Source organism: Sinohyriopsis cumingii, chromosome 6 (genome assembly GCF_028554795.1).
Source record: "Sinohyriopsis cumingii isolate HCF-2022 chromosome 6, ASM2855479v2, whole genome shotgun sequence".
NCBI lineage: Eukaryota > Metazoa > Mollusca > Bivalvia > Unionida > Unionidae > Sinohyriopsis > Sinohyriopsis cumingii.
This window is the reverse complement of record NC_142966.1, coordinates 135,019,752-135,046,708: the sequence shown is the minus strand read 5'-3', so window position 1 is coordinate 135,046,708 and position 26,957 is coordinate 135,019,752. Positions and strand designations below refer to the sequence as shown.

The 26,957-nt window shown below is 40.8% G+C and overlaps 1 protein-coding gene across 2 annotated transcripts in view; it reads left to right on the top strand.

Moving 5' to 3' along the window:
• The first annotated feature begins 1,988 nt into the window (after positions 1-1,988).
• The window catches only part of LOC149798047 (heat shock 70 kDa protein 12A-like), an 84,366-nt gene continuing 59,397 nt past the window's right edge, over positions 1,989-26,957 (top strand). Inside the window, exon 1 of one of the 2 annotated variants that reach the window (XM_089963133.1) lies at positions 1,989-2,054. The gene's annotated coding sequence lies outside the window, so the exon portion shown is untranslated. Of the gene's footprint in view, positions 2,059-26,957 lie in introns of both variants that reach the window. The other variant, XM_089963134.1, reaches the window with a different exon arrangement.

Genomic DNA, 26,957 nt, shown 5'->3' with positions numbered 1-26,957 from the left:
TGAAATCTGAGAGGGACAGACCGACAGACAGAGAGACAGACAGAGAGAGAGGGGGGATTAATATAAATTGAAATGTGATAGATAAGGAACTTTAGAAAAGGGATAAAATGTACTTGTTTTTGCGTATGCAGGATACAGGGCAGAGTAAAATCAATAACAAATGATATTTCCTTAGTAAAGTGTATGCAGATGCAAGGGTTTTAATTTAGTGCAGTATTGTAAATTGTCATTTTTTCTTCTATTTAATTGATGATTTGAAATGAATAAAGCAAATATAACTCTTTATATACAATTTAAGTTTAGTCGTCTTGGCAATCAGGAACACTCTTTTTTGGGAAGTAGTGTATTCTGCAATACGCACTTGCCTTTATTATTAAAACTTTTTTAATGTATTCCTTTTCTTCTAGGCTAGAAAAATGCATGAAAAGTACACAGCAATGATATTCTAATTGTCCACTAAGCTGCAAATTAAGTGGTAAGGTGAACTTCATTACTTATATCACTCAATGAGTGAAAGAAGATGGCGCTGATAAGGTCAAACTTATGACGGTAATTATTTTTATTTGATTCAAAGATAGATACAACTATATTTACGCCTCTTCATCTTTATTCGAAAGCTATTCCTAATCTACATTGCAAAGATATGATGACTGTGTTCAAGTTGTGTTCAGTATTAAATAAAAGGATTTTGTCTAAGCACACGGGCATTATTAAGATGCAAACAAAGGTGACGCAATCAATGAGACCGAAGGTGTGCTTTGTACCCTAATTTTGAAAATATATTTGATTACTGCAGTCGTTTATAATAAGCAACTTAATCAACTTTCATCAAGTCACTTGAAATATGCGTGCGTGTGTGTGTGTGTGTTTGTGTGTGTGTGTGTGTGTATGATTAGGATTTTTAACAACGTTTTAACAAATTTTCAGTCATATCTCTCCGATGTCTGCAGTGTTGCAGTTTATAGTGATGACTAGCACTGGGGTATCATGCCGCAGACATGTAGCATGATGTCCTAGCCAGTCCCATTTCCTGACACCAGGCCGACCAGTCCTAACACTAACCTCTTAATGCTGAGCACCAAGCGAGGTAGCTGTTAGTATCATTTTTGTAAGTCTTTGGTCACTTGAAATAGCATTTATGTGTATGATAAAATGACAGCATGAATAGAGAACGTGAGAGAGTTGTTTCCATTTGACATCTAAATGCTAAATTGAAAGTGAAATTAGAAGAAGAAGAAGAAAAGTGATAATATCAACAGGATAGTGGTAGTAGTAGTAGTAGTAGCAGTAGTAGCAGCAGCATACATTGTTTAAATGCCCTTTGCCAGAATCACTCGAAGCTATACAAGTAACAGTTTATGTTGTTTTTTGTCTAACTATTGGACAAAATACGGTTGTGATACTAGGATAGGTAAATAATTCAGTACATGTTTCATTTTCTCAAAGCGTCTAATAAAAAGCAGTTCATCAGATCGTCTATTTCTCTTTCTTTCTATTTTGTCTTTCATTACTTCTTTTCTTTCGTATAGGCCTGCACAGCCACATCAGACGATGCCAACAGAGACAGACAACACCCCAAGGGCGCTATTCGCATGGTCTTTCGAGACTGAGTCGCCAATGATGATGATGATAAACATTGAATAACCTTACCTGAAAAAAGTAATACATTTTGTTTCATTGAAAGTATATTTTGAATCCTATTGTCTCTGAAGGAAGTGAGAGCACATTTCTTCCAAAATATGCATTTATCATATCTGTGCAATTTGTTTTTTGGAAGAGTTTGTTGATCACCAGATTTTGGTGATCATGGTTGTAATTAGGAGAACCTACAGTGGTTTTAGCAGTGTAGGATGGACAAACTAAATGGCTATTTACAATCCCAATTTACTTCCCTTATGAGCTGCCACCTGTATATTTGCATAGTTCAGAGCATTTAATAAGTTCCCACAATGCTCCCAGTTGCTATAGTTAGTAAACATAACACCCAGGGGCAATCTGCCTTTGAACAGCCAAGCCTGGATTTGGAAGGAGACGACTGGATACAGAACTTAAACGTAGGTATAGCATACATGTCTTTATGTTTCCTAACTTGAATTATCAATAATTTATATTATTCTCTATGATAATGCTTTAACTCGCGTATTTGTTAGGTTTGGAACTGATAGCGGAGAAATGCTGAAATCGAAAGTTGAAAGCTATGATATGTCCGATTTATCCGCCATCTTAATTTAGCTAAATCGGATTTATTTAGTCTTCACAATAGAGATACCTGTCACGGAATGCATTTTCCCCGTAGAAAGCTCACAATGAGGGCAACTGAATTTAATTTTTCAATATTTTATTCCATTAGCTGAATCTTATGTTATCCATAAATACACAATTTACTTCCTGGTATGTCCTCTTGTCCCTATTCTAACCAGCGCGCATTACATTGATTCCATGCCATTATAAATAAAATAATATACGGAATAGATAACATCGAAAATCAGCTTTATAACACGAAAGTTAAGTATAAGTGCATTTTATTTTTAAGCATAGATCATATGCTCTTACGACTACCACTTCTACTACCAATACTACTATATTATTATTATTATTATTATTATTATCATTATCATTATTATTATTATTATTATTATTATTATTATTATTATTGTTGTTGTTGTTATTGTTGTTGTTATTTTTATTATTAGAACAATTACAATGATTCGTCATCGCACATTAATATGCTTGTTTGCATAACGTACACGCAATCTTTGTGTTCATCCCGTTCCCTAGACAATGACCCAGAGTTCATAATGCAAGTATGGTCATATATATATGATAGGTCTTCCTTTAATAATACCTTATATACAGGTTAGTCAGAGAATATGTAAAAATGTTATGTTGTTGACAGTTTAGTACATTTACCGTTTGGTCTCCCTACTTCAACAGGGAATCGGTACTTATTACCTTTATTACCTTTACAAACTCCTACATTTAGTGCACATGATTTAAAACGATAGCGTTTTTTTTTTTCTTCTTATGTTTTTTACATTCATAATCTGATATAAAAGTACCAGTAACGAAGTTATTTCATGTCAACTATCGTCAATTTCTCGAAATGGTCGTTGTTCAGATAACAATTGTAAACATTCCGACATTTTCGCAGAAAAACTGGACCGGTAGTCATGCTCATTATAAGGTTATTTGGAATAAATTAATACAAATTACTCATTATTAGTCTCTGTATTTGTCCGCGTGGCTTCATTTTATAGTTATTGTTCTTACATGATGGTTATTTAAGAAATCGATCTATTTGTTTTAAATGCCCATGTTTTGTAGTAAATCCCAGGCAAAGACGGTTGCCACTGCCTTATGCTGGCATAACGCTACTAATTGTTTTCCACATCGACCTCAATCCTAACGTATGGTAAAATAAATATACCTTCTGTATCACATTTTTAAAATAAAACAAATCGTAAAAATACAATACATGATCTTATTATAAATTAACTTCGTGTCACATGTAGTCAGAAAGTCATAGTGCAACTCTCAGATAGCTTTGTTGTTTAATTCTAAATCCGATGCTCACTCACCTCACACACACACACACACATACACACACATCTTTAGGTCCGCTCCCTGGACATACCTAACCGGAGCAGGTGTTCCTAATTCCAACCCTGATGTTGACAATAATCGTTAATATAAACTCTGGACTGAATACGTTGCAAATGTACTTAGTCTTGCTTACAAATGTCATTTAGCTGTTTCAACTGTTGTTTTTAAACATGTGCTTTACAAACAAAAGTATACATTTTGAACACAATATATTGTTTAAACTATGACTTGAATTTTATTTATATCAGCACTTACTGAACCTCTTTTTGGTGATATGAGATAAAACACATTGGATCATATTATGTAATAACTTGGGCAAACTTCAACGTATTAATTTGTATTAACCTCTCCTACTCCAAAAAGGTTACGTTGTTCTTCTAAAATAAAGGACTTTAGATTTGCTTAGTAGACATAGAACAATATATAAGGGTCATGTGGACACGACCCAATTTTATCACAAAGTATAGGTTTTCAAAACTTGTCACTGACCACTGATACATGAATAAACGTACCCCAGTTGTTGAACAGCCGCCAGCTTCCCCCATAGTTTCTGCAACATGAATACAAAAACTTGTGTCCCTTGTGGTAGTGTATACAGTTCAGTAAATAAGCCATTAGGTCACCATATAGAATAGACAATAGTTTTAAAGCATTTAGTTTGGATTCTAGGTAAAATGTTCGGAATAAAATTTAGAAAAAATGCCAAGAAAAAATAATAGTACAACAAGTCAGAAGGAGGTAAAAACAAAGGTAAACTGTACGTCCAAAAGGGACATGTAGCTTGTTGTTGCTATGAGTTTAACGCCATTTCTAGCACATGCTAGGCTATATATGGTGGCCAGTATAACTGATGAAAACCACCGACCCCGAGAAGCTATTAGGAAGCTTTCTTATATAACCACATCGTCCGAGTTTAAGATTCCAAACCAAACGGACAGAGGTGATATAGCAGTGATTAGTAAAGGCGAGCGCTTTGGCCACTCGGCCACCCGCGGCCACGACATGTAGCTTGTAATATAGGAATCAAAAGAGGAAGAAGGAAAGAAGAAACATTTGAGAAGAGAAAGTTTGATTTCCTTACCATAGACAAATATGTGGATGCATGCCACATCAGTTAACGTGTATTACAACATCCTGTACAAGCACCAAAACGGGAGGTGAAGCAGTGTGCATTCCAGCATGAAATAAAGGAGTAAATAATTTAAATCATACGGATGCATGTAATTTATATTGTTATATTGTTCCAACACATGAAATTACAAACAATTAGTTCAACTTTGGGACGAGAGTAAACTACAAGGAAAGTAAACCAAACAGCTATGAAATTAATCAACTTTGTAATCTGTACCGTGAAAAGTTTATGGGAGATAACTCAATGAAATGCATATGAGGTGTATTTGCTTCCCTTTACATCATTTTCCGTGTAATAAATATTATTCATGGAAACGTGGATTAACTTGTATGCTGTCAAATTATTCAAAACTTTATGTATGTAGCAGAGAGACGATGGTAGTTATAATTTAAATGTGTTCTCAAAGATGAGGAGGCTGCCACATGAGTAGTGAAGTGGGACGATATAGCGTCAATGGGAAATTTAACATGGGAATAAGGGACTTTTTAGCGTCAAGGGGAATTGAACAGGGTGGGACTGTTTAGCATCAAGGGAAAAATTAACAGGGAGATGGATAGAACACACACACACACACACACACACACACACACACACAAACACACAATAGGCAATATATATTTGTTTAAAAAAGGTAGGCATGAAAGGGAATATCTTTTCAAGACCTATGAGTGGCCCTGAAAAGGGCCTTTGGTTTTCTTCTTCTTCTTCTTCTTCTTCTTCTTCTTCTAATTTCTTATATTCCTCCACCAGCTTCTTATTTTCGTTCCTACACTTTTTCTCTTCTTTTCTTTATTTTTCTTCCTCCTTTTTCTTCTTTTTCTCCTTTTTCTGCTTCTCCTCCTCTTCTTTCTTCCTCTTCTCATTTTCTTCTTCCTTTTCAATTTTTTCATTCCAAGCTCTCATCATTATCCTTTCCTCTTCATCCACCTTCTCCTCCTTTATTTCTTTCAACAGATCACTTATTATTTTATTTAGCTTTTTGATGTTGTTGATCTCCATCTTTATTCTATATGGACTATAAGAACAGCGATCCTCGTCCAGTTTCACTAACATCTGTTCCATTATTCCTAAATTGTCCAAAACGTCTTGCCATTTTTTCATTTTTTCAAGGTAGTTTGACGCCATCTTTTTTTTTTTTAATTCTTTGTAAAATGGTGCGAACGACGAACATTGTGGGTTCTTATATAAAAAGCGCGGACGTGAAGGAAACCATCCCCTACTTTTCTCATCTCATATTATCTACTATCCACACAAAGTTGATGAGCCATATAATTTAACCTCATTATATACTATCCACACACATACACACACACACACACACACACGCGCAAAGCAGCCAAATCAAACCCAAATTATACTATCCACACAAGCCAAGCAGCAAAATCATATCCATAATCTACTATCCGCACAAACCTACTTGAGCACTTACAAAACCCAATAATCTACTATCCACACAAACGTACGTGAGCGCTTACAATCATAAACACATACACTCACACTAGGAAAAAAGAGTGAGTGTTTATATTCACACTACTCTATATAAAAACATTGGCAAATCTATTACTGTTTCTTTTCTAGAGGTTGGGGTAGCCCTGAAAAGGGCTGGGTTTTTTTTTCCAACTTCACATACACCTGTCAGTGGTTGGCACCGGCCTGGCAGCGCAAACGCATCTCCTACTCCAGTCTCCTTTCACTCTTTTCGCTGGGAGTGCAGAGGCGGGATGAGTGGCTTCAGAATCCCAATCTTCTGTCTCTGTGATTCTGAAAGTTCTTTGTTGTGGCTGTGGTACAGCCATTCCTCTCTCCTTTTCCTCCTCTTCTTATTTTCTTCTGTCCTCCTCTTTCATCCTTCCTTCTTCAACTATAGCCTCTGCAGCCAGCTCATTCAGTATGAGCCTGCCATATTCGAGGTGCACATGAAGTTCAAGGAGTTTCGCTAGCCTTCTGCTCATTTTGTAGTGTTGATCAATCAACAAGGGTAGCTAGAATGCCGAGCGGTTTTCAATTTATACGAAAAGCGCGGACGTGAAGGAAAACAACCCCCTAAAACATAAAACATATATTACCTAGATCATGACCCAAAACGTGCGGATCTAAAAGAAACACTCACTTTTTTATACTACCCATCACTATTCTAAAAAATTTCATTAAAGAAATAATATACTATCCACATATGTAAAGCAGTCAAATCAAACCCAAATCTACTATCCCCAAACTTCAAACAACATTATTGGGTTTCTGGCTGTCGTCAGTGTTGATCACATAAGCTTGATGGTTTTAAGGTTTGCGAAGAAGCAATTCATCTTTAGCACATACGACAGGATTCCAAACAGTGTACGAAATGTGGTTCAAAAGATAATAAAGTTCCCAGGTATCCATGTTTTGTTTGTTTTTTCTTCTTCTTCACAGGTGACAATAAGTGATCAGTTCGATCCTGATTTTCTCTTGGAAAATGTCTGTCAAGTAAAAGGGTACGAGCTCCGACTTCGGATCCTGGTTCAAGAGAGTTTCTATGCGACGGATCTCAAGAGGCGTTAATGGAGGAGAAGAATATTGACGCAAGTCTTTATACCACTGATCAAACAAGAATTTTATTTCGATGAGACTCCAAGCTTTTTCCAGATACTAGTCCAATTTTCCTTCTTGACTCAGCATCAGACATTTATCGTGTTGAATTTGACTGGGATGATCGTTTTAACATCCATAATAATCTTTCTTGATCAGTTCCTTCATTTTATCTCCCAGGACTGTAGCAAAACAGGAGACTAAATGGGCTTCTTGTTCTGGCCATCTCGACTTCATCATGATGACTTCTTCGTCTTTGTCTTGGGATTCTTCTTCTTTCATGGTCTGTTCACATTCCATGTCCAAAGTTTATCCAGCAGGTAAAGAGGGAGAACAGTCTTCCATAGCTTCTAATAATCTAGAATGACTTCTCTCAAACTGTTGATTTATATCGTATTGTCAAATTCTGCATACAGGATGACGTTCAACGTTCAACGTTTCATCAGGGTCTCGTTTTGCAAACTGAGTTTCCACACGAATCTGGCCGGATTTTATAGGGTGGAAATGTCCTTCGTCGCTGCCTTGGTCTGGAGTGAAATCAAAAGCCCACAAAGCATAACCTCCTTCATAATCCTCGTACGAAATACCGTGACTGGTGTTGGTTCCTAACTGACCTTTGGCTTCGTACAGGGACAAGAACGATCTCAAGTAATTCTTCTTGTTAAAGTCAGGCTCGATGGGTCTTTTACACAAGGTTTTGCCATCGTGACTGACTTCAGTCTTGGGCATATTGTTATGCTTAAACTCAAAAGGATTGAGACTGCTGGATCCGTTGAAGGCTGCATTGCTCACGATGCCAAGGATTAAACGTTTGGGTAACTGTCCTTGGAACAGATGATCTTCAATCATGGATCGAAGTCCAGTAGGAATAGTGAACGTTTTTATTTCCACGCGTCGCACGTAGAGCCTGGCTTCTTGGATGATGGTTTTGTACTCGTTAGGATGAGCCATCAAATGGAAAGCGGTACTGCTACGATTCAGTCGAAGAATATCCACCCCGTTTAGTAAATACTTTTCTTTTAACCACATGTCCAAATGCAAACGATCCATCAGTTCTAAACTACGTCCTTGCAGAATTTTTTTCTACGTGTGTTAATCCCCACATTGTGAGGATCGTCATCTGCTGTGAGGGCTGTATCGTTAAACGTGTTATCACCCGCTGTTAGGTTTCCATACCACGCAAGCATCCAGATGAGTATTCTTGGCTTCTTTTTCGTACGTCAAGAAATTTTCCAGGTAGTCACGATAAGGGTAAGTATCCATGCTGCTGCTGACCAGTTTGTTATTGAAGTACAAGTCCACTTTGCTGAACAAGGAATGCATGAAATTGTTGACAGAAGCTACTCTAGCATCGCCTCCTGGATTAGTGTTGTCCATTTTGATCACTTTGACTTTCAAATACAGGTAACTGCTATTCAGATCGATGTAATCTTTGGGCTAACCTTTGATATCAAACTCGATTGGAGCTGAATCCGTCAAAGAGGAGACGGGACGAAATTCCACCGATTGGGATTCTTGCATCGTCATCATGGTGGGTGGCATAGCAAACAGATCCAGTTCCGACTTGGAACAGGCGCAAGACTCTCGGTGCATCATTTTTTCTGTTTCTCAATACCTTAATAATCGAAAACGTCTAAGTCTCGAACGGTTCTTCATTTTATGTCTTTCTAGCTTTAGAAGTGCTAAGTCTGGTGAAAGGGTGTTTTCTTCTTCGTCTCTTTCTGCCTTGTCCTTGCTTTGTCGTCAGGAAAGCTCTAATGCCTGACTCAGTAGGGTTCAGGGCATTTATAGGAGTGTCTCGTCGACCCAAATAGTCTTTGCCCGTTTGCAGCAAGACATTTATGCCTGCTCTTATGAAAGCTTCTTTTGGGTTTTGTTTGTCGATGATGACAGTTTGGAGAAATTCTTTGCCGTGTGTCAATGCGGCATATTTCAAGGCATGCAATCCGCGTGTCACCATCGGTTTCAACGCCGGAGCCACCGAACGAAAGGTCGATTTTAACATATCTCCTAAACCGTGTCCTCGCTGTCGAGCGACCCCTTGGTACACTGGATGCATGACTTACGACTCGTTAGAGAACCGTTTTCGAAAATGGAGTTTCACCGTGACTTTTCCTTTGGTAAATGGACTATTTTGTCCCAGAACTCCTTTTATAGCAATGTTGACCGTGTCCAAATACGACTTGCTGACAGCCTAATAGTGAGGATGTACAAATTCACGGTGTATGTGATAATTGTTTTCACCTCCCTCGTCAGTGACCGTGGCAGAATCCACTTTTAAAGGAATGACACGCAGTAACGGTACGGAGGTGTGTCCCACCACATTGTACTCCACCACATCAGAGAACACAAAGATCAAATGCAGTCCTAAGGTTCAGTTCTACCGGGGAACGAAATAACTTGCTAAAAGAAGCGTTGTCGGAAATGACTGGTAATTCGTTTTTCTTGATCATGGCCATCCTCATGTCTATGTCCCCGACAATCATCTCAAACAATTCAGGACAAATTAAAATACATATGATTTTACCCCGATCAAATTTCACCAGGAAGCGACGAACTTATTTGTGGTACTCCATGGTGACACTTTGTGTGACACTTTCCAAAGCTTAAGAAACACGACATTAAATCTGGAGGTAATGGTACTCACTAAAATGTTGACCACTAAAATAATAGCCTGGAGGAACGAACAAGTGATAGGACCACTTTTGAGTTTTGTCATCATACGTTTTGTTTTCATATTTGACATGGGTATTCAAGTACTTTTGCAATTTTTCGTCATGATCTTCCACTGAAAAATAATTGTGATTGGGAAGGACATTGAGGACTTGGGTCGGGTGAATGATTTCTACCAAAACCACTTCCCAATGGGCTTCGTGATCTAATTGGATGGTCTGAGATAATTTGACCGTGTAACAGCACAAAGTGTTCTTGGGAAACACCTCCATGGAACTGTCATTGGGTAAGGTTAAGTAAAATTGGTTGTTATTGTTCATAATTCCAGAGTTCTGTGGCTGTCCGAGGGGTTACTGGAAGTCAGAGGCGTGTCTCCGCCCAAAATGGGATTGTTATTGTTGTTGGAGTGCTGACTGGCACTGGCACTGTACACAAGGTTCTCGTTGTTCTAGTTCGATGTGAATTTCAGGGAGGGATTGGGAAGCAGGTAACCGATGCAACTGCTAAATAAAATGGTCCACAATTGTTTGTGTCCTTATTGCAAACTCAAATTGGCAATGGCTGCCCCGATGACACAATACACCACAAAGATTTGGCAGAAAAAGACGATTTGCGTTTTAGGCACACGTTCTCCATACCACACCCACAAGGGTTGCTTTTGTAAATCTTGCAGAGAAGAATTGGGTGAAGGAGTGATCGCAGTAGCTGAGTCTATGTGAAAGGGCATGATGGTCACTTCTTTTTTTAGTCGATGACTTGCGATGCGTCGATCTAAGAATCAAAATGGGTGGATATCATTTCCAACGTACTTTGATTCTTTGACACGTCGTTTGCCCACTTTACGTGTTCTGCATTCGAGAATGCTTTCGATGTCGTCTTCTTTTTTGGTGACACGTTGTAACTCAGGTAAGTAAAACGTACCTTTGAGTACTTCTCCGTTCATGTCTTCCAATTTGTAGACGGCAGGATCACGACCATGCACTCGTCCAGTGACACGAAACAATTCGGTGGTCCAGTTCGGTAAGTAACCTTTGTCGAAAGTGCGTTTGGTTTTGCCAATGCGCACCCAATCTCCTACGGCCAACACTCCACTTTTCTTGAAGACAGCCCTCGTCGGGGACGTACCAAACAGGCGCTCAAACACTACCACTTCGTTGTCGGGAGTCACTTCTTGCGAGGCACGTCCGCTTGCACCAGGTTCGGTAGGATGTCGATGTACTTCAGAGTGTGGTGATGCGTAAAATATTTCTACATGCGTTCTTTGAATGTGCGTTGCAAACATTCCATAATACTGGCCTTGGTTTCGTGATTCTCGGTGGTGAAAAAATGACTGTCACGTTTCTTTAATTCGTTTGGAAAGCTTGGTTCAGAAATTAGGTACCTTTTGTCACAGAATTGTAACCGAGTGGGTTTTTGGATGAAATGAACAAGCCAGACACAGTGTAAGAAAGATGGAAATTTATGAATGAGTTAATAATAATAAATATATGATGCCAAAAAAATACAATTAAAAAAAAACAAAACAAATATTGAATAAAATGAAGTGCAGATCCAAGAACCCTCATGCACTGCACTTACCCCTTAAACAGTATGTTGTTCAACAAGAACAAAATTATAAAGATTCAAAATAGTCTTTGAAACAACTTAAGAATCAAAATAATCTTTGACACACCTAAAGATTCAAAATAATCTTTGAAACAACTAAAGATTCACAATAATCTTTGACACAACTAAAGATTCAAAACAATCTTATCATGACTAAGATTCACAATAATATTATCACGACTAAGATTCACAATAATGCTATCACAACAGATTGCGTTGTTCTGGAAGCTCCAGATGACTCCATGAAACTTTAGACTGCTTCGTACAGCTTCGGACCGCTCTAGTTATATTCACAATAACATTTCATATACATTCACGGCTACAGACACGGTCAACTACCATAATAGTCAGCTACTATAACAGTCAGCTACGAACACAGTCAGAATCATCTTCAAACACAGTCAGAAACAGCTTGCAACACAGTCAGAAACAGCTTGAAACACAGTCACAGCTGCCAACACAGACACACAGACGCACAGACGCAGACGCAGATACAGATTCACATACGCAGCCCTATGGCTGGATAATAAAGGAGAGTGTATACTCCTTGACGTGATCCAAAAAATGACCAGTGTGGTTTTTCGGGAATCGTCTTATTTAAATCCATAGGAGAGTGAGTACAAGTCGGGGTAGAATACACGTGCACCTCATGTTAGTCATGATACCCGACACAAGTAATCTGTGGCTAGGTGCATGTTAATACAGTCGCTTACCTGGAAAAACACATTCACCCTATATAACGTTGTACGCATGTACAACGAGAAATAGTCTAATTGTTTTCAGACTAAACCAAGTTATTTGTTTGCCTAATTCTGTGACACCTTTGTCCGTTTGCCATCGAAGAGGGTGACGACCACTTTGTTTCAACACCCGTTGCAGGGCTCGCACTAACTCGCTGCTCGATTTGGAAGTCAAGGGCACGACCCAAGCAAATTTGGAAAAGACGTCGATGACACAAGACAAATATTTGTTGCCACGATTGTAGCTGGCCAAATGAGAGACATCGGCTAAATCGGCTTGCCATTGATGACCGATGCCTTCCACTCGGGTGCGACTTCTGGAAAACTTGCGTCGAATGGGTTTGTGTAAAGTGTAAGTAACTTGTTGTTGTAACCATCGTTGCACTTCAGTTAAACGGAGACTTTTCAGTCGCGTTTTGGTTGCACGATACAATTTGTTAACTCCTCCGTAACCTGCAGGATGGGATGGATTGTAGTAAATGCTGGCTAACACCTTTTCCGTTTTTTTGTTTCTTAATAAGGCACCCACATTTGGAGGATGCTACACTTTTTCTCTTGGGGTATTTTCTTTGATTGGAATGCTTTGCGTGTGCGACCGGCAATAAGTATCGAGGAGGAGGATGTCTGAACAGGGGATATCGGTTCTTGTTTCACTTCTGTCTTCACCTTCTTTTTCTCTTCTGATGAAGAAGGGGTGGTCATCATCTTTTTAATCCATCCAGTTCTGGAGGTAGGTGGTGTTGTTAACTTGCGTTCTTTTTCTGGAGGAGTTTGAAACCCTTCTTCTTCTTCTTTTTCTTCTCCTTTTTCTGTCTTGGTCACTGGTAGTAGTGGTGGTAGTGGTGATATTGCTGGATTTTTCATCAACGTCTTAAAATCTTTCATAGTGGGAAGAGCTGTTTCGTCTAAAGCTTTTTGGTGAAAGAGTTGCAGTCGTTGCAAGAGCTGACAGTACTTTTCCGATTTTCGGATCCATCATGAACTACAATTCGTGTTGCAACCATGACATCTCGCTTAAACTGGGATTGGGAGGTAAATGCTGGGTCCGTTGTTCTTGCCAACGATAATATTCCATCCATCTTGTGTAAGGCACTAAAGCTAGTTTTCGTCCTTCCATGGGATGTCAGGGGTCAATTCTGAGATCTTGGGACTCCAGAGGGCTTTTTTATCTTGCTCCCACGAGTCCTCCCAACACGGTTCCCAAGACTCCTTTCAGTAATGGGCGTAACAAAAGGACTAAAATTCCTCCACGTTGGACCAACATCTTCTTTTGACGAATAGGGATTTTCTTTTGAACCATTTGGCGAAGAACGTTACGATGTTTGCCTAAGCATTGTTTCTGGTGTTTGGACAAAGGGATCGTGCCTTTCAAAACGTACACGGTATCGATGACCTCTTTGGAGGCCGTTTGAAAGAGTTTTATCGCAGGGGTGGAGAAGCTTTGGACAGGACAGATAACATGTCCCCATGTTTGACTAAACGTGGAGGCAGTCCTTTCCTTTTCTTTCCTTGGGGTTTAGAAGAGGGATGTTTTCTGGAGGGTGACATCTTTGCTTGTGGGTTCCGGGACACTCAACAAACTTACACTAACGTCAATGACTTAACACACGTCCTTTTATCTGTTTTGGGGACTATCGTTTTGTCATAAAGGTGGCAATGTGTTTTCCAAAATCGCCAAGGAATCCTCCCCTTTGTTGACTCCTCTTTTCTTGGAACGACTGTATCTTTTCTTAGGATAACGTCGATGCTTGGCTAAGCGCTTTGTCGGATGACGAGTCTGTCTTTGTCTCTTTCTGTTTCTTTTGACGATAGTGACGGTGTGCACTTCTGTGAGGTGACATCGTTTGGGAATACACTGATACCGCTACTTTGTCACAGATCTTTTTTATACTGTAACGCGCCGCCACTGATTGTCTTTGCGTCGTATCAACTTGAGGACGGGCATGACACGTCGTGCAGGGGTACGTAACGGACTAAATCGAGCCAGTTCTTGCTTAGACAAAACCAGTAAACTCTGTAACATGGCCGATCTTTCTTGGAGTTTGATTTGGGAGAAGGTACTTTGTGAACAGCAGCCACTGCCACTAAATTGGAGGGTCCCGCCACTGGAGAAGTTCTTTGTGTCATAAATGGAGACGTTCTTGGTGTGATCAACGTCTCCAAGTACTTCTCAGATCTTGGTGTCATCAACGGAGAAGTGGATGAACCTGAGGCTACCGGAGAAGCGGTCACCGCCGTTGCAGGTCGTGGTTTGCGAGTGTAAGGTTGCGTCCTGGCCGAAGTGCCTCTCTTGCGACTAGTTTTCTGTGGGCTTATCTTTTTCTGGCGACTTTTTCTCTGTTTCTTTTTCTGGGGGCTTTTCATTTTCCGGGGTGGTGACTGGAAAGACGTGGGTCCCTCCACCGGAGAAGTTCTTGGAGACACGGGTCTCCTTAGGGACCTGGCCTTGCCACCGTGACTCTTTTTCTTCTTCTTGGAGCTTCGTTTGACTTTTTTCTTGGGGAAAACTTTGGGGTCATTAGGATCCCATCTTAAGAGAGAGCGAATGATGACATCTCCTAGAGTACCGCTCCCTCCAGGTTTCAAACTGATTTGTTTTTCGGTCTGAGTGTCGATGCGAGGATCGACCAGTTGGGTCAAAGCGACTTTGTTTCGATCATAAAAGCGTTTGGTTTGATGAGGAATCTGAATGATCCCTTGTTGTAATTGACGTGCTGTCACCGTGAACCATCGTAAGACTTCTTTTAGAATAGCTTCTAAGACACGAGCGCGTATTTGTGGACAGATGCCATACAAGGCACGAATCAATTTGACGGGAAGATGCGACTGAAGGGATGTCTTGTTGACGGTGTGTGAGCCAGACGAAAAGTGGCCGAGGTTTTAAAGATTTTTTTACAGGGTTAAGTCGACGACGGAGACGGGTACAAGACAGGCCCTCCGTCTTGGCACCAGTGGTGAAACAAAAGGGTGCGAAATCGCAAATCATCAGGGGTAGTGGGTTTCAAATCGACGAGTAAATAGGCGTGTGGAGCTTGAGTGACATCGTAGTATGCCTGAGTCAGCCAAGGCGTTCCTAACTGTCTGGCTAAAACTTGCACTTATGATTTATCTCGAGCGCTTTTAAACAAGACCACGTAATACGCATTGAGACTGATGGTGCGATGGGCTTTACTTTGTTGAAACAAATGTTGGGTGATGTAAACGACACTGGCATTACGATGATGCCCTTTGCGCGAGAACCAAAGTTTGATTTCTTCTTCGTCTTCTCCTTACATGTCGTCGAAATGACCAAATGGGTTTAACGGGAGTCAGAGACGCTTCCGTCGCCTTCTTTAGGAATGCATTCCACAAACACGATGGAATTGCCTTGACTTTCTCGCAAAAGTCTGTACGCCGATTGCCACTCTTTGTAACACTACACGATGCGTTGATGTGGTCAATCGATCAAATGATGTTTATGTTCGATCAAACGTTTGACAAATTCGGTTTTGCCTGAACCGCTAGATCCAGCAATGAGCATGTTAAAGGGATGGCGAATATACAAAGCCTCCCAACTGGCACGATCTAAGTGTTCTTCGATGACTTTGACAGTAGAGGAAGAGGGAGGAGAGACAGCAGAAGTAGCCATAGTGTTAGGAATGTCATTTGTGATACGAAAACAGTCAAGACAAGAGTTTGTATACTTTTTACAGGACACGTTTGTTGAGGTTTTTAAACATGAAGACGAAAGACAAAAATACATAAAAGCCAAAGGCTTAAGTACAACGATCAAATGCACATGAAAATGATCAACGTGGAATAGAAACAAGTTTCTGTAGAACATGTTTTCGGTAATGTTCTGACCAGTTCTATAGGGGGTAAGGTCACACAAGTGTCCTTCCGAAAGGGTCTTTCAGGCATGTCCACGAAATTCCTGTCCTGGGCGACTGGTTCTTCTTCTGGCACTGTCACTAACACAGGTTGAACAACTCTCGTGCATACTGGGCCACTTTTTGGGTCCAAGCCTCAAAACTCCCTTTTTCCAGGCACGTACATCTGTCCAATGGGGGTGTAAGTCACAAGCTACACACACATCGACATACACGTCTTCGGTAGCTAAAAGTTAACGAATCTTTATTTCCCGTAGAGGTCGAGAAGTATCCAAACGTAAGGCTTTGAGCCAATTGAGTCTTTCGTGACCATTTAAGGCCATTTGGGTGGTAAGTACTGTTCGTAAAGAGTCCACAAGGAATCGGCTGGTAAACGAAATCCCAGAAAACAAGTCACTAAGACACACACTACTCGTCGTCTCGAACTCATTGGATACAGTTCTTGTACTAAGTGATGGTAATCCTCCACGGTTTGAATAGTGTCATTGAGTTCCTTCCATGGAATCTGTTCAATCACATATGATAAAAGTCTTGGCATGGCAGCTGTTTTTATACTCTGTTTGTTTCGGAAGCTATACACGTGCTTTCCAGCCAGAGATGTTCTTTCTCCAGTAGGGAATTTAAATGCTGCATTCTGTAACTTACAGTCCAGAGTTCGTTCAAACGTTTCCTCTTCCACTAGACAGAGTCCACGTAAAATATGTTGATAATCCTTTAACTCTTCTTTCTCAATACGTTGCACTAGGTGAATCTCGAGGTAACAAAATCAGAAACACGTGGATCATTGGCGACCTGGAAGTACTGAACAAGGTCTGACCACTGGAACAATTTCTGACGAATCAGTTTTCTTATAGCATTCAAGTACCAGTGATTTAAAAATCGGTGACGTAACGGATGCAATTTTTCTTTACGTTTCACTTGAATTTTGACCAGTTCTCGGTAAACGCGTTCTCTCAACTTCACAGGCAAACCAAGAATGTTCTCTTGTAAAGTATCCATGGAAAGGTCAGTCCGTACAATTGAATTTACAATCTTCTCCTAGAGCAAAAGTAATCCACATAGTAAGTAATTTCTGACCACTGCCACTCAGGGTAATGTCCGAGAATGTCACTGAAATCTTTTGATGTAAATGGTCTAAAACAATATAATAAGATGAACGCACACTTGATCCAGATAAATCTAACACATTGATTGACCTTTTCACTTTTCTCTTGTGAATTTATCGGCACAAAAGTTCTACAGTTACCCATTGAGATTTCACTCTAGCAAGTCCCTGCCAAACTTCCTTGTAGACCTTCTCTTGCAGTTCTTTATGTAATGATTCAATATCGTTTTAGAAATGAAGTTTAAATACTGGTCTCGGTGATGTCCAACATTTGATCCCTAGCCAACCTGGTTTCTTCTTCAACGACATACTAGGTTACTTCAATGTCTCGGTCCCACTAAGGGTAAGCGATGACAATTCGGTGACCATCGAGCATGTTCCAGGTAGGCGGAATCTTGTTTTTCCCAGTGGTGAAGTGACACACCGCAACTGAAGTACTTGACTTTATCCCCTTCACCCAAGTAGTAATATCCAGCTCTGGCTAATTCTTCGGGGGTCGGTCCTCCCAGATACTTAGTCCATTTTCCTTTGAACGATTGAAGACGATTTTCAAAGTCGCAGTATTCCGACAAACGCACAGGGAACGAATATTTGTCTTTCACAGGTTCGTTTCGATGAGGGTAGGGTGACATGGACAAGAGTTTGCTCAGGGCTTGGTGACATCCGTAGGGTGGTAGACGTGAAGATGGACATCCATATTTACCATGAAACTCAGTAAAGTGTCCAAGAGGACGAGCGGCATCCCTTTTGCATCCCTCAGGTTTAACACGTACAGCATCACTTTCCATGATAGGAGTAGTGAGAACAAAAGTTCCCATGATGCTTTACGCCATCACTAAGGTCACAACGTACAGCATCGCTCCCAGCGCAAGGCTCACAATCGCACTCTTCTGCAAACTCCGTTTCGCAGTTACAATGGTAACCGCATGGACACTTGCAGTTTCCTTCGGGACATGTTCCGTCGAAATGCATGGGACTTATTCATCCAATTTTAGTCACACTAGGATAAGATACAACTTTTTTACAACCCCCAAACTGGAATGTTGTCTCTTTCAAAGGATTCATCTTGTTCGCTTGGTCTTGGTAGTCACAGTGAACTATCGATCTTGACTATAGCCCCTTTTTATACTAGTCGCAATGCAGTCTCAAGGTTGTACATCGTTCATTTTTTATGTCTAGTTTTGGAAGGAACCGTCTATAAGGTACCGTCATAATTGTACCGTAGTGTAATGGGTGGAAAGGCCATAGAAAGGTAAGGGCAGTGCGGAGACCATTGAGTATGTTCCAGAATAGCTGAATCTTTATAGATACATAGATCCATTCGTAACTTCAGTCCGCAAGCGAAACACTGTATTTCGTATCTCAATCCAGACTCAGGTCCCAAGTAGACAAATCCTGTTCTAGCTAAAACATTCGAAGAAGGTAATCCTTCCCTATCTGTAGGCCATGCTTGAAACGTTTCCAATCGACAGGCACAATCACAATAGTCATGTAAGAAGACCGGAAAATGGTAGGGTTTGAACTTGGAGTTCTCACTGGATTTCTCACTCAATTTTTCCTGTGGCGAAGTCATGCTTCTGGTGGGTGGCTATCTTCTTACAACCAATGTTTAATATCGACATGTCCGTACGGCAAAGTAAAGTGGTTGGGAAGCCGCACTCGCTTCTAGTACACGATTTGATAGACTTTTTCCAAGGGTCGACTGACGATGTGGTGAGTGGGTAAACGTACAATCTTGTTTGGTTCATAGGTGGTCACTTTAAAGTGTTCATCTTTTCCAGACTCCAAGGCTTCTTTCAATACGCCAAAGTTCACCACTCGACTGGTACGATAATTCAGAGTCAATCCTTTCACTTTGCACTCCGTGTGCACTTCTCCTTGCTTGTCCCTGTATTCGTAGCCTTCATGTTTAGGACTGTCACTCGCGAAACTTATAATCTTGTTGTCGGCGTGCTCGTCTGTCCAGGGTCCTAAACGGTCTCCTTCGATGTCAGGGTGCTGTTGACTCGGGTGATCGATGTAAATGCAATTGTCCATGTCAAAGTACAGGACACGTTCCCCTAACAGTTCTAAAGCTTCGTACAATTTTAAGCGAGCATGACCTGTCACGTAAGCCGCAATGATGACATTTCCAAAGGGATCGGCTTCTACAAAGTCCAGAGTTTCTTCGTAATTCAATAAGATCAAATCCTCGCGAACGACGTCCACGTGTTTCATGAATTTGGTTTTGTCGTGAATCATCTGAAAGTAGCGGGAAGGTTCTGTCAAATATTCCGTCTTGGGTAAACACGGCCGTTGTGCCATTTTACCCCACAAGCAATTTAACATCACTTTGGCAAACGATCGCCTGCCTTCGTTTTCCTCGATGTGATCTAAAGTAATGCCTTCCTGGTCCCGTTATTTATCTTTGAATGTCTTTTGGTCTTCGGGAGTGCGACACCAGGAAGGATAGCCACTGGCTTCTTGCTTTAGTTTCAAAAACGCATCCACGTAGTCGGCGAAAATGCCTTTCTGACTGGGGTCACTCTTGTGGTATTGTTGTGTCTTGGGAAAGTGACAAATTTCGTACACTTCTAACAGTTGGTATCCCATATCCAGAGCTTTGAACAATTCTACGCTGACCAACGTCCCCGTCAAAGCACGTTCTTCCTGGGTGTGCTGACAAGGTTGATCTTCGTTGCACGTTTCGGCACAAGTACGGCACAAAGGAAACATCAGCTTGTCTTGACAATGGTGAGGTAACACGCGACGGTACAAGTCGGTGGGAGGCAAAAATTTGCACTTGATCAAGCCTTCGTATTGTCGAATGTTTTTCAGGTCAATGTGTTCCGTTAACAATTGCTGGTGCCCTGCAGGAAAGCTTCAATATTTGCACACGTAGTGATACTGCGAACACACGTCCAAGTATTTTATTTCTCCTCCTTTCTCTTCGTCGGCTTGGTACAGCAAACAGGTAGATTGGTCCGTCCTCCATACAAATTGTCCCTCGGATTCAGCGGGTCCATGAACTGGTAACTTTCCACGATGCGTTTAAACTCGGGATCGGTTTTCAAACGGTGATCGTATTCGTGTTCCCACATTTCCACTTCTTGGTATCCTTGCTGTTCTAAATTTAGGCGTCGCTGACAAGTGGCCTGGTACAAGTCTTCCATGGTTCGATGTAAAAACTGATTTTTAGTGTTACGATCAGGGTAGCAGACGGGACATCCGTGAAATAAGCAACCGTTAAACTCGTACACGATCTTGGGGTTTTCTAAGTAGTATCCATCGACCGAATACGTTCCGATGGTCTTTTCGCCCCCTCCGTTGCGGGCATGCTGAATCCATTTGTCTTCTCTGTCGCACAAGTAATGTAAACAGCGTAGGGCTTTGACCAAGTATTGACGTTTAACATAGTTGGTCGATTGAGGACTGATGACAGCCACGGTCTTTTCATGTACGAATCGTTGTCGGTACTCTAAGGAACATGCTTTGGCAATGGTGCAAGCTTCTTTCAAAGGATCGACCCCTCCATGTTTCATGAAAAGTTCTCGAAATTTTCCACAGCATCGCCGTAAAATGTCAACGTCGGAACGACAATACTTTAACATTTCTTCCTGAACGTCGAAACGGTCGGAGGCATAGGTCTGGTACCAAGCGTAGAAAGCTTCTCTTTGTTCGGTACGCATGTTGTCGGGGTCGTAATAGTGAGCCTCAGGCAAATGGGTTAGAACGGCATGTTGATTGACTTCGGTATTGAAAAAATGTGGAAAGTACCCTTTAGCCATTTCTGTCATTGCAAACGTTTTACGCATTCGACTCAAAGGCATGGCCAAATAGCTCATCGAATCGTTAAACTATATTTCTCCCACTTGCACGAAAATGATGTTGGCTCTGTTCAAAGTGACTTTAGGACGCTCGGTACCATGTTCCGTATAGTATCTCAAAAGAAACTGTCCATCGTATCCGGAGAAATTGTGAGCCATCACAGTGGCATGACAATGACAATTTCCGTAACGTTCAATGTCCTCTTGGCTCCACGTCTTTCGATGGGGTCTAAGACCAATTGAGCGAAATCGGCTAGCGTGTTTAATCCCCGAAAGTTTTTTCACGTCCTCCAGGAATCTTACTGCAGTGAGGACAATGACTGAAGATAGGTTCTTGAATGCACTTCTCGCACGCTCGATGAGCCACGTAGAAATTAGGAATGTGAATACCGGTCTATTGCATGCATTCGAAATCGGAAAAGATGAAATTGCCTTTCTTCTTGTGACCATCCTCTTTCTCTTGTTGGGGTTTGTATTTTTGCATGTAGCATAGGTGTTCCAAGTCCACGATGTTGTGACAAATGTAACAAATGTGACATTTGTTCTTTCCTGAACATACGTGTACCTTGGCAGTATTGGTACATATGCCTTGTCCACACGTGGGGCACAATCTCAGGAGTTGACAAGCACATTTCTTCTGTGAACCTTGTGTCTTCAAATGTTGTTGGTAACAGGCAGGACTGACAAACGTGCGCAGACAAGCTGAACAATGCACTCGTTCTTTTCCTTCGTCCAGACAGGGTTTAGAAGCTAAACAACCTGAGTATTTTGATCAACAATGTTTGTGTTGCTCTCGATTGTTAAAGCCATAGTTCTTGTCGGCATAGGTTCGTCCCACCACGATAGCCCTGGCTAAATTCATCTGGTCTTGAGAATTGTGAATTTGGACGAGGCTACGCTTGATGCTGCGAAGACCGTTCAGCAATAACATTTTTCTGCGTTGTCCAGTCCCTTGAGGAGGAGAGACGTGGGTCATGCTTAGTGTGGCTTCTCCATCGGTGATGTCAAACTGGTCATTGGATTGTTGCACGTGTTGAATCTTGTCTATGACTTTGCAAGCGGTCAATTCTGCAGGGCTGCTAAACTGGATGCAAACAGGGGATTTCAAGCCGTCGTGTTGTATTGAAAGTCTCAAGCGATCGTTTTCTTTGGGTTGACATTGTCGCTTGAGTGAGGCGAGCAAAGAATCCCACATCTCGGTGATGAACCCTTCTGCTTTCTCCAACGGTACTTCGGACTTGAAATCTTTACCGTGTATGTGTAAGCCGTAGTTCTAAATTTTCTAGATGGACGCTTTTCCATCTCTCGAAAGGAATAGTATTTTTCAGGGTTGACTAAGGATGGTGAACTTTGTTTAGAGGAAAACTCTCTGGGTTTGAATTCTGGTTCTCTCATGTCCTCTTCAAAATCATTGGCATGAATTTGTGCCAAGACTTCCCTCTTACTTTCTTCTTCTTCTTTCTTCTCAAATGAATTGGATCGTTTCATTTTGATATCAAAAAGTCAAATGACTAAAGTTTAAACACCATGGGCTGCTTTATAGTCATGGCAGACCAGCGTATATAAACTATTCATTTCACTCTCAAACCGAGCAGAACGATGGAAGAGACTACCCAGATCGAACGTTTCATCAGAGCTTTGCGAGAGGTCATTAAAATTGTCTTCAGACCAGCCGTCGGACTGGTCTCCTTCCTTTCGAGATAAAAGTCAAGATACTTGCTATATCTGTCAGAAGAAAGGGCATTGGTCGTCAGAGTGTACAGACCGACAAAAAAGCAAAACAGGGGTTAAAAGAGACAAAAGTCAAGATATCTGTTATCATTGTCAAGAAAAAGGACACTGGTCTCCAGATTGCCCTATGAAACAAGAGGAGCAGGAAGAAGAGGAGAGTGATTGAGAGGAAGAAGACGAAGAAAGCAGACAGGTGAAGAAAAAGAAACAGGAGAAGAAAAGAAGAAGGGAAGAAAGTGAGGAGGAAGAGGAGGAAAAGACTGTGACTGTGACGAAATTGAAAAAAGAGAGAATGAACAAAGAGACAGAAGAAGTCTATGAACTATTCAAAGTGCTATGTTGTGAATTGTGAATTGAATTGTAAATATTTATAAAATAATAAATTAGATATAAAGGTAAGTGTCTTTGCGTTTTGTTTTTAAAATAAGAAGCTATACTCACGCACTCATACACAGACACGTACTATAGGGGTAAAACAAATTGTTTTTTTCTTTTTAATTTGAATGGATGTTGGCAATTGAAAGGCTATCTCTTTTCGAGAGATATGGGTGGCCCTGAAAAGGGCCTTTGGGTGTATGGGTGAGTTTAAACAATCATTAAACTATCAACTCTAACTGCCTTAATCCTTAAGCCTTTGCCACGGCCAAGGTTTACTTCTGGACTGCGTAATGTTGATGATCATGATGATTTGGTTGAAATCACTAAGGGTGGTACGGTAGGCTTAGTCACAGGGTTGGAGTGTTTAGCTCGGGAAGGTCGTATTCTCTTCGGTCGTAATAAGGAAGTCTGATACATTTGTTTCAGACTTCTTAACTCTGCTAAAATGTCTAATAGTACATTGACCGTTTGACTTTCACACCCTTATTTCTTTGCTTCTGATTCTTCTTGTTGTTTCTTTCTTACCTCTTCTTCTTGCTGCTTTTGCTGTTGGAGAAACGCTTGTTCCGCTTCCTTTTGCTGTTGTATAAATTTCTCCTTATCTTCTTTCTGTCTCTGTCTAAACTTTTTCACGTGTGGTAAAGAAGGAGAAGGTGGCGAAGGTACTCGTTCCAGAACAAATTCTTGGGAGGTAAGAAAATCCACAAAATCCCAATTCACCTCTTCTGAAAGTAAGTCCGGGTTCCCTTGGGTAGTCTCCACGGTTGGTGCACCTTAATTTATCGTTTTCTGAGTTTCCGTCATGTTGAAAAACTGCCTCATGGATAGACCGCGCACAGGCGCTAGCGAATCTATATAGGAAATGTGACGTCACGGACTGCTGTCTTCGAATTGGACGTGGGCTGAATGAATTTTGTAACTCGTGTTTGGATTGGTTAACCAACTCGATCCGTTTCAATCCTTCCTCTCCCTATAAATAAGCGCAGTTCACTGCATTCCTTCACCTGTTCTCGGCACCCCAACATATGGACTACAGTTGAATCGTCTACTTTAATCTCATCGATGATGTTCCGACTGACATACCGATGTATGCCCGATCCAAGTGGACTATTGTCCATAGGACAGAAACAAGCCTGTGGATACGAAGGATTTACGTGGAGAGGCAAGAGGGTGTTAGTGTACGGCCCTGAAGTGAGACGTAGTTTGAGGAAAAGAAGAACATCTCAAAGATTCCCTCTCTGTTAACAGTAGGGTATGTTAACATAAACCCAAAGGCCCTTTTCAGGGCCCCTTCATATGCCCCGAGAAGACCTTGACTTTCATACCTACCCCTTTTTTAAATAGAGACTCCTTCCTGCTTAAATTTCCTATGTTCAATTTTCATAGGCCCATAAGGTCGGGACCGTATTAAAATAGCGTCCCGACTCTGTTCCATTCCCCCTTGTCCCTATAATGTCTATGATGTTTGTCATGTTTGTCAAGTTATAGGGACAATGGGAAAAACTAATGTTCTTTTCCCATGTTACATTCCCATGTTAAATTCCCTTTGTAGCTATATCGTCCCAGGGATTTTCGTAATGTTAAATGTCCCATTGACGCTATATCGTGCCAGGTTAGTTTTTAATGCTAATTCCCCTTGACGCTATATCGTCCCACTTCACTACTCACATGTCATCCTCTGTGAGGAATACAGCCTTCCATGAACATGCCGATATGACCTCATGATGTTCTTAATTTCTGCGAGAGGACCCGGAGTTTGCAAATCTGTGATTGATTTTATGGGCAATACGTGACCAATATGATTACTGCTCACAGATGTTCAGCCTGTACGAGGAAAGTCCAAAATAAATAGTTTGTCAAAAGGCTGCAAAAGTGAACAGATACATGACATTACACAAATGTCTGTGGGATATGTGCACTTTCCTAACAACATACCCGTTCTTTCAATTACGTGGATACAAAATAATGTATCATTCTAAACTGTATGAAGAATCTAAAGGGAACGTAAACTTCAAAATGGGCTATTATTGCATAACATTAAAAATAGAAGTAGTAGTAGTAGATGAAAGTTGAGCTTGGAACGCAGTGGGGCTATGAGCACACGGAATTGACTCGCCCTCTGCCGACTTCACTTTTTTTCTGTAGAAGATTTGCAAACCGTATTTGAAGCCACTATATATGGCAATCGCTTGTGTTTGCGGATATAGGTTTCTGATGATGACTTGCAATTTTTGTTACCCGAAAAGCTCGGCCAGCCATTGGTTCATTCCATTCGTAACGCCTCTGTCTACTTCATTTAAAGACTCCATTTTCATTTACAAACAGTCGGAGGACAGTCAGGCACAAAACTATTTTGCGTTGTCAGATTGTTTTCTAATTACCAGTTTACATAACAATGTATGCCAGTCATAGTTTTGCTATCAATATACCAGTTTTAATAAAATGTATGCCTAATTAAATGCACGCATATTGTATAACCAATGTACTTCAAGGCTATCTTGGAACTATTTGTGAAATCGCAATGCATCAAACAGAAATTCGCCAGAGTTGTTGATGATGACAAAACTTTGATGGAGGCTCACAGCGACACCTGTATTTATGTTACAGGTAGTTTTGGTATAGTCCTTATGGCTGCATGGTTGACAATAACAAGATTCTTCTTTTAGAATTAACGTGTCCTTTTGCTAGAGAAATCGACAGGCTGTCAGAATATTATCTACCGCTAATGTTATATGGCTTTAAGTTAGTAGTCAATTCAAACGAGTTGCTTATTTATACCATTTTACGAAAGTGTTCACAAACACAACTAGGATTTTGCCAGAGGTTTTATAACTGATTGCCGTTCATATGTGAATGTTCTGATAGTCATTAACATCGCATGATTTTTGGCTGCACTGCTAGCACGGCTACGTTATTGTTGACGTTGAGAGAATGCCAGGGGATGATTCTGATGGCGCTGATGCTATTACTAGCCGTGGTCCAGACAAAAAGCCAGTCGATGTCCTGCCTTGCAAAATATTTAAGGTCACGTACACATACATGGTTCACCAGCCAGGCTACTGTAAAGTAATACAGAACGCCATGTCAAAGAACAAAGCTTTGGCATGGCGAGCAATTATTTAAATCATGCAGTATAGTTATGTATATCTTTAAATCATGCAGTATAGTTATGTATACTCTTGACGACAAACGAATAATATCTGAATGCATAAAGGCAAAAGATGATTTGCTCATGTTTCCAGCGGGATGGAACTCAGAGGACGTCATTCGAAATGGCATCTCGCATCAGAACGATTACTGCTGCTTACATGCTTGTGGATCCAGAGCAATACTAACACGTTCGAAGGTATTAAATAAGTATGTCACACAAGATTATCTAGCATAAACATCTGAAAGTAGTTCAGAGAGGGGTTGTTTGGCACTGCATAAAAGCAACACAATCAATAATTCGATATTTTATTGAATCAGGGCATGCAATATGAAACTTAGATAGACTAGAGGTCCTAGTACTACCATAAAGTGAAGTCCAGTAGGCACATACATTCCATGTTTATAGACTACAGTTGTCGATGGATTCAGTTACGTAATTCTGCCTTTAAGTTAAGAAACGACAAATAGGCACTGCCACAAAACAATTGACCTAAATGTAAAACACCTCCATTACACCATTGGTTGCCTCGTATAAAAGTGGCTATATTCAGGTGTAGCTGAAACCACATATTTGATGGGAGTTAGACGGCAGCAGTGGAA